Consider the following 6,889-nt stretch of genomic DNA (forward strand, 5'->3'; position numbering starts at 1 on the left):
TAACTCGACAAGAAATTGAGATAGAAGGTTGAAATTTAGTATCATTGCAGCTCCTATAATACCAAAAGGTTGGTATTTTGGCGGAGCGATATCGGTCTAGTAGTTTTAGAGATATTCAAATTTTTGTATAAAACTATATTGGTCAACATCTCAAAAACTACTTGATCGATTTCATTTTTTTTTTTGATAAACACTTAAATAGTTACTTGAAAATTGGAAAATTTCGTGTTCAGCGATTGAAGCAGAGCTCGAGAACAATAAGACTTCCCTTTCGTTTCACCCTCCGGTGATCTGCTTACGAAACACCTTAAGGGTTAATGAAATTTACTTACAACGGATGAATTCTCTCTTCTCTTCCACTCTGTTTGATGATAAATAAGCAATTCTTGGTCAATTTACGGGAAAAAATAGGCCCCGTGTCCGACGATTACGATAAAAAATAAGGTGATAACTTTTCCAGTAATTTGTTAATTCTAAAGTAATTAGATCAACTTGGCAGGGGAAGAGCACCTCCACCGGTAACGTACAATTCGAAAAACGTCAGTAGATACGCAGAATTAATGGAGTACCGACAAAGTTAAAATGTACATTTTATTTCAGAAATATATGTGACTCATGAGCGCCGATAAAATACAAAAAGAAGACAAAGTGGCATTAAATTTCAAGGCTGAAGAACTTCAATCATGATTATTAGGCAAGCTCATTCTTACCATTGTGGCAGTCTTATTAATGAAGTGTCATGTTAATCTGATGTTTCCACCTATTCACCATTAATTCCAAATTTTTGTCATCGCATTATTTACCTCCTTCGTGATAAACAATGGTTTTCGGTCACTCGGGCCTATATAAGGTGAGGTGCGGCTCAAAGGAAGTCATACAAACATCATCAGTTCGAATAAATTTTTGAACACTCTACAATTTCAATTGTAAAACTGAGTCATGTCACTCTTGAAAATTTCGTTCTTCGTGATGGCTGCTGTCGTCGCATGTATTTCCTCCACCGAGGGAGCACCTGCGCCTATGAACGGGCAAGGGTGTCCACCTGACTGGAAACTTTTCTTCTGTTGAGTAAGTATCAGATGTATTTTTGATTACTTCTCCAAGTGGAAATTTAGTTCAGGTTGCCAGATCTTATAACAGGTACAGATCCGATACGGGTCATCATTCTGTGATTACACTAGGAAAAAAAAATACTTTTGCTAAGGTATCATTTTCTTGGGAGAAGAATTTATTTTTTTAGCAGCGTATTTCTCCAGGCCAGTTATTATCACGGGATCCAAGTTTATCTATCTGTAAATACTACAATTATGTTGGATTATGGGATGATTATGTTACATATGAATCAACTCCATTGACAATTATTAACATTCAAAATTGTATCAAATCATTTTACGTAAGAAAATCTAATAGCATAATCATCTCACAATTCAACATAACTCTAAAGAAAGATACGTAGGTGGTGGACATGGACCACCTGGGAATGACTGGCCTAGAGAAATAAGCTCCTAAAAAAATTAATTCTTCTCCCAATAAAATGATTTCTTGGCAAAAGTAATTTTTTCTCAGTGTAGACTTTCGGATCAGAATGAAGTGAGGATTTGAAGAAAGTGTCGAGATCTAATGTAGCTCAGTCAATTCAGTAGCGAAGTGGTAAAATGATATAAATCAATTTTGACTACTGACCAATTTTCAATGAATATCTTGGAATCTGAGGGAGATAGCAAAATTTTTTATGTAACCTTTTTTTTAGAGCCGATTGAGAGCTATAACAAATGTAATTACAGAGATAAGAGACTTAATCTAAAGAGAGTTAATCTAAATCACTTAAAGAGATCAGAGATACGAAGATAAGTCGACTTAAACTGTTTTACCATTTCGCTACTGAATTCAGATGCTGTGCTGGTCAGTTCCAACCAGACTGCTAGTGAGATGACGAATGGGATCTTACAGTGATAAAAAAATTTACAATATCTGAAATATACTTGAGACAAGTAATTTTCCTTCAATCGCTTAATTCTCCCAAGCATCTCAACTCACGTGGTCCGAGAAAAATCTGTTACCTTAAAATATTCTTGTATTCAAGTATGATTTTGTCGGAAATGAGCTCACTCAAATCGCGTAGAAGAATCGTCAATCGTCAAGTATTGATTGCTTTCATAATTTTTTTGGTAGACCTCCAACATTTCGATATGCGATATATTCATGATGCAACGCGGAACGATAGTGATAAATTCAAATTTATTCGAGTTCCGCGGAAGAAACATTCTGATTGAGGAGATTGAAAATAATTCACCTCTCTCAAGTAAATATGATAGACATATTGGAAAATTATGCTCATTTATTCAAGTCATATCAAAATTAAATTCACCCCATAAACTTACATGTAAAGTATCACCTCAAAACCGCAAACTCCGCCCATCCACCAATTCTCAATAGTGTGTTCTGTACCAAACTGTAAAAGTCACTTGGATATTCTTTAAGAACAATTTTTGCTGGTGGAGAACATGATAACACGGATGATCTCTCTCACTTGAATAGTTTTGAAGATACAGCAGAAAAAAAATCAATTCGGTAAAACGTTTTTCCGCAATGTCTCGAAAAGTACAGAGGCTAAATGGGCGGTCTTTTTCTTAATTTGGAGGATAATTTTCTTGCCTCTTCCATGCCACTATTCGCAACCTCCTATTATATTATGGTGTTCATACAGTTAATTTAAAAGAAAAGGTCCTGAACTCTAGAATCTCCTTGCTAGGTAGGAATTTACTATGGAAACAAGGCTCATCAAGTCCTGAACCAGGACTCGAAAATCCTTACTCAGGTCTCAGGCCCAAGTTGAATCAGCCCGAAAATAACCACCGGGATTGAGGCTTCAAGCCTTGAATTAAAAAATTTTGAAGGCTCAATCGCGCTTCAGTTTTTTTTTTTTTTATATTCCGGCACTTTCTGCCCTCTGATTGGCTAATCGGCCCTATCCAACCCTATGCATGCGGCTGTGGATTCTACACTGCACCGCATTCGCACTCCTATAGAACAGGAGTAGCATGGGAAACCACAGAAAACCCATGCCGGTACAGGCGGTCACTATATTAGCGACCTCCCGCTCGCCGGAGCCTCCGGTTGAGAAACTCGGTTCCACGGGGAATCGAACTCACAACCTTTCGTACACTAGGCTCGCACCTAGCCGCTTCGGCCACCGACGTCGGTCAAGCGCGCTTCAGTCTAACAAATTATTAGATTTGTTTAAATTACTTCTGATTCTTTTATCAGCTTTTCTGTCGATTTCGAGAACTGCATAAAAAAGACTGAGGTAGCATCGTTAGTAACGGTCGACAACCAAATAAGCGTTAATTGTGATGATTGATTAATTAACAATGATTTTGAAAGCAATTATTATTATTACTACTTTTCTAGTTTCTATTAATTAGTTGTATTGAATCATCATCCGCGCACCTGTAATTGAAATACAATAAAAGTGAACATTCGAAAAATTGCTCCTATTTGGGGAGATTCGATTCGGGGTCCTTTTAATTTTCAGTTTAGCACGCTTCCACTAGGCCATCTGAAACGTCTTACGATGAGACATTCTTCTCCAGTATAAAAATACAACGCGGTGTTCTTTTGTTTATCCACGAATTACACTATTACGAATCGAATAAAAAAGAAAATCCGATGGATTAATGAGTTCAAAATCCCTTAGTCAATTAATTACAGATGAGGATAATTGTAGTTATGCAATCTCGTGGCCAAAGGGAGGCCGCAAGCCTGGTTTCGGCTTAGCTTAAATGATGTGGTGGATATTTATGACTATCTTTGTGGAGGAGATAACAATGTTTTCACCATCGCTAATTAATAGTCATTATTCCAAGAATTACAAAAATTAATTGAAAGTAGACTTCATTCTTAATGACTGGTCAAGCCCAGGTTGAGCCTTAACGTACACGGAAAAAAAATATACCTGAATTGAGTAATATATTTTATACTGGAATCAAGTATATGCATAAATCTGAATCAAGAATAAAATATACTTGATTCAAGTATATTATTTTTCATTCAATTTAGATGGGTATTTCAATTCCAGGATAATTTTTTTTCACACCCCTACATGGAAAGTTCATACTTTCCTCCCTGATGAGCGGGGGGAAAGTGAGCACTTTCTTCTCGCTCATTAAAGAGCAAATTACGAACTTTCCTTCGCAGGCGTTAAAAAAACCCCATGTGCACCTCGGGCGGAAAGTCTTGAGTTTCCGCCCGATACTAGAAATTTGCTGACACTAGAAATTTTATTGGGAAAAACGTGGATTTTTCCTCGTATTTCTGCGAAAATTTCACAGAAATCCCCAGAAATTTTACCAGAAATACCAAGAAATTTTACCTGAACAGCACTAAAATTTTTCACAGCCGATGGATTGTGATTCTTTCGAGTGCTCGTACTAGAATTTTTCTAGAAAATTTCTCTCCGTGTATACTATAGTATTAGGCCAGATTGTACAAAATCCTTTTAAGTGTAATATAAGGGTCAGACAGTGTCACATATCTCCCTTCCTAATTGAGTTTAAGATCTAAAAATTTAACACGAATTTCCTTTCTACACTACTAATAAGTGGAGAAATTTTGGGAATGATTGAAATTTTGAAGCTGAATAATCAGTCTGTAATTGGTGGAATGTACCATATATTATTTTTGATCACCATTTTTAGACCTAATATTTAGACCCCCGTTTCCTAACACCCACTTTTTTCACTTTTATATTCTGATCCTCATTCCTTCATTTTTACATTCAGGCCCTCACTTTTGAATTTTAATATTCCGACTCTCATTTTTTAACCTCAAGTTTTTGACCCTTATATTCTGATACTTAGTACCTGATCCTTGTATTACACTTGAGAGGGCTTGATACAGCTCGGCCTGATACGAAAGAATCATCCTCGAATTGAAATACCGATCCTCCATTCAAGTATAAAATACACTTGAATCAAGTATATTTTATTCTGAATTCGAGTTTATGCACTTGATTGTGGTATAAAATACGATCAACTCAGCTTTTTTCCATGTACTGAACCTCAATACTCAAGACCTGGACTAGACCTGAATTGACCTTCGTAGATAGCCTTAAGAATCACCCTCATTTCAGCCTAATATCAGCAATGAGAACAGGGCTGGCTGAGGCCTGAGCCACTCAGCCTCGCCAACTCAGGGCTCATACAAGCTTGTTCCCATCGTCTGCCTTAATAATTAGTATATAATACTTAGATTCTAGTTCTCAGAAACTTTTTTCCCTGTAAAAGATGAGACTTGAATTTAGTGTCTGCAAGTTAACAGAGCACGAGTTGTTCAATCAGTTTACCAAAGAGAGCTATTCAATTATTTCGAATGTCATCATTACGAAGCATTATTAATCATTCGATATTCCACTATTTTTGTTTGTAAACTTGTCACATGAAAATAACTTTGACGTAATTTTTATAATAACAGGACCACTGGAGTTACAGGACAGCCGGAAAAATAGGACTGGTCTACTTTATCAACCGTCGCAACTTTTATTCTTCAATTTCCAAAATCAATTATTCAAAATTGTTTATGTAACACTGTTGATAAATTCTGTAGATGAATTCGAATAAAAAATTATATACTCTCATTCGTTGTGGAGATCCCTTCCGACCCAAAAAGATGCCTCAATCTAAAATTGTATTACGTCTTGACGACGTGATTTCCTTTAATTCGAAAATAATAATTAATGGAAGAATTGAATAATGACCCTGGTAGGAGGTGAGAAAAGGCCCAGGGTATGCCGAGGATGGACCAGTCCTGGTCAAAATTGGGCTGTCCTCGACCAATCTTGGCTAGTTTCTCATCTCCTACAAAGGCAACAGCGATAAATATTGAACAGGTGAATTAACACCCAGAAAAATAGTACCTGACTTCACGATTTTAAAGGTCTTAATATAAGATTTAAAAAATTTTGAATTTGAAGTTTAAATGTCCTAAGTTGAGAGTTTTAAGTCTCAATTTGAGACTTGGAGATCTCCATTGAAGCCTTCTGAAAGTCTCAAGTCAAGACTTTCGAAGGTTTCAATTTGAGACTTTCATAGACTAAATTCGAGACTTTTGAGTGCTTCAAGTTGAAACTTTCGGAACTCAACTTGAAATTTTTCTTCAAGCGGAGTTCGGAAAGTCTCAATTTGAGGTCTTTGAAAGTATTAACTTGAGACTTTTGATGTCTCAATTTAAGGCGAGACTCGAGGAGCCACTCATTCCCTGATTGAGTAACACCATGACTTCGAAATGAAGTCGACTTCACGCGATTTCGGGGTTGATTTCAGTGACTTCGAGTTTGACTTCGATGATTTCGGGAAAAAAATAAATCAATGACTTCAAGTGACTCGTGACATGACTTCGTGGCTGCAATTGACTTCGAATGATTTCATGGATTCGAAATGAATGATTTCAGAGGCAATGTAGTCATTCAAATCACGATTAATAAAGCTCAAGAAACGAGGGAATGAGGCAGAACGGGCCGGTTTAAGTTTTCGAAGTCTGCTTATTTTACAATCGGATTCAGTGCAACTTGTTCTTAGTTCAAAGCATGAAACAAGAACTGGAGAAGGCTTTACTTGAATCCAATCTATCAATCTCGAATTTTTACAAATTAAAAAACAATTAAAAATTAATTTCCAACCTTTATATTTTAAGAGTGATACATAAAGTATTTTACAAATTCATTATTTAACGTATCAATTGTAATTTTTCAAAAATATTTTTTAACCTTATCAAAAATGCTCTCATGGAGCTTTACATGGCCAGTCTCACATATCAGTGGAGGGGAAATTGTCTTTCTGTATTGTTTTATATCGATGTAGCCGTGAACAGTCATTGGCTCGGATTTCAAACA

General features: G+C 36.2%; 1 long non-coding RNA gene across 1 annotated transcript; it reads left to right on the forward strand.

Moving 5' to 3' along the window:
* The first annotated feature begins 873 nt into the window (after positions 1–873).
* Positions 874–5,635, forward strand: LOC107039470. Its single transcript, XR_001460959.1, has 2 exons — positions 874–1,068; positions 5,473–5,635. It is a non-coding gene; the product is annotated as an uncharacterized LOC107039470 (long non-coding RNA).
* Positions 5,636–6,889: the final 1,254 nt, after the last annotated feature.

The sequence above is a fragment of the Diachasma alloeum genome, unplaced genomic scaffold, assembly GCF_001412515.2.
Source record: "Diachasma alloeum isolate Michigan unplaced genomic scaffold, Dall2.0 Dall_scaffold_00300, whole genome shotgun sequence".
NCBI lineage: Eukaryota > Metazoa > Arthropoda > Insecta > Hymenoptera > Braconidae > Diachasma > Diachasma alloeum.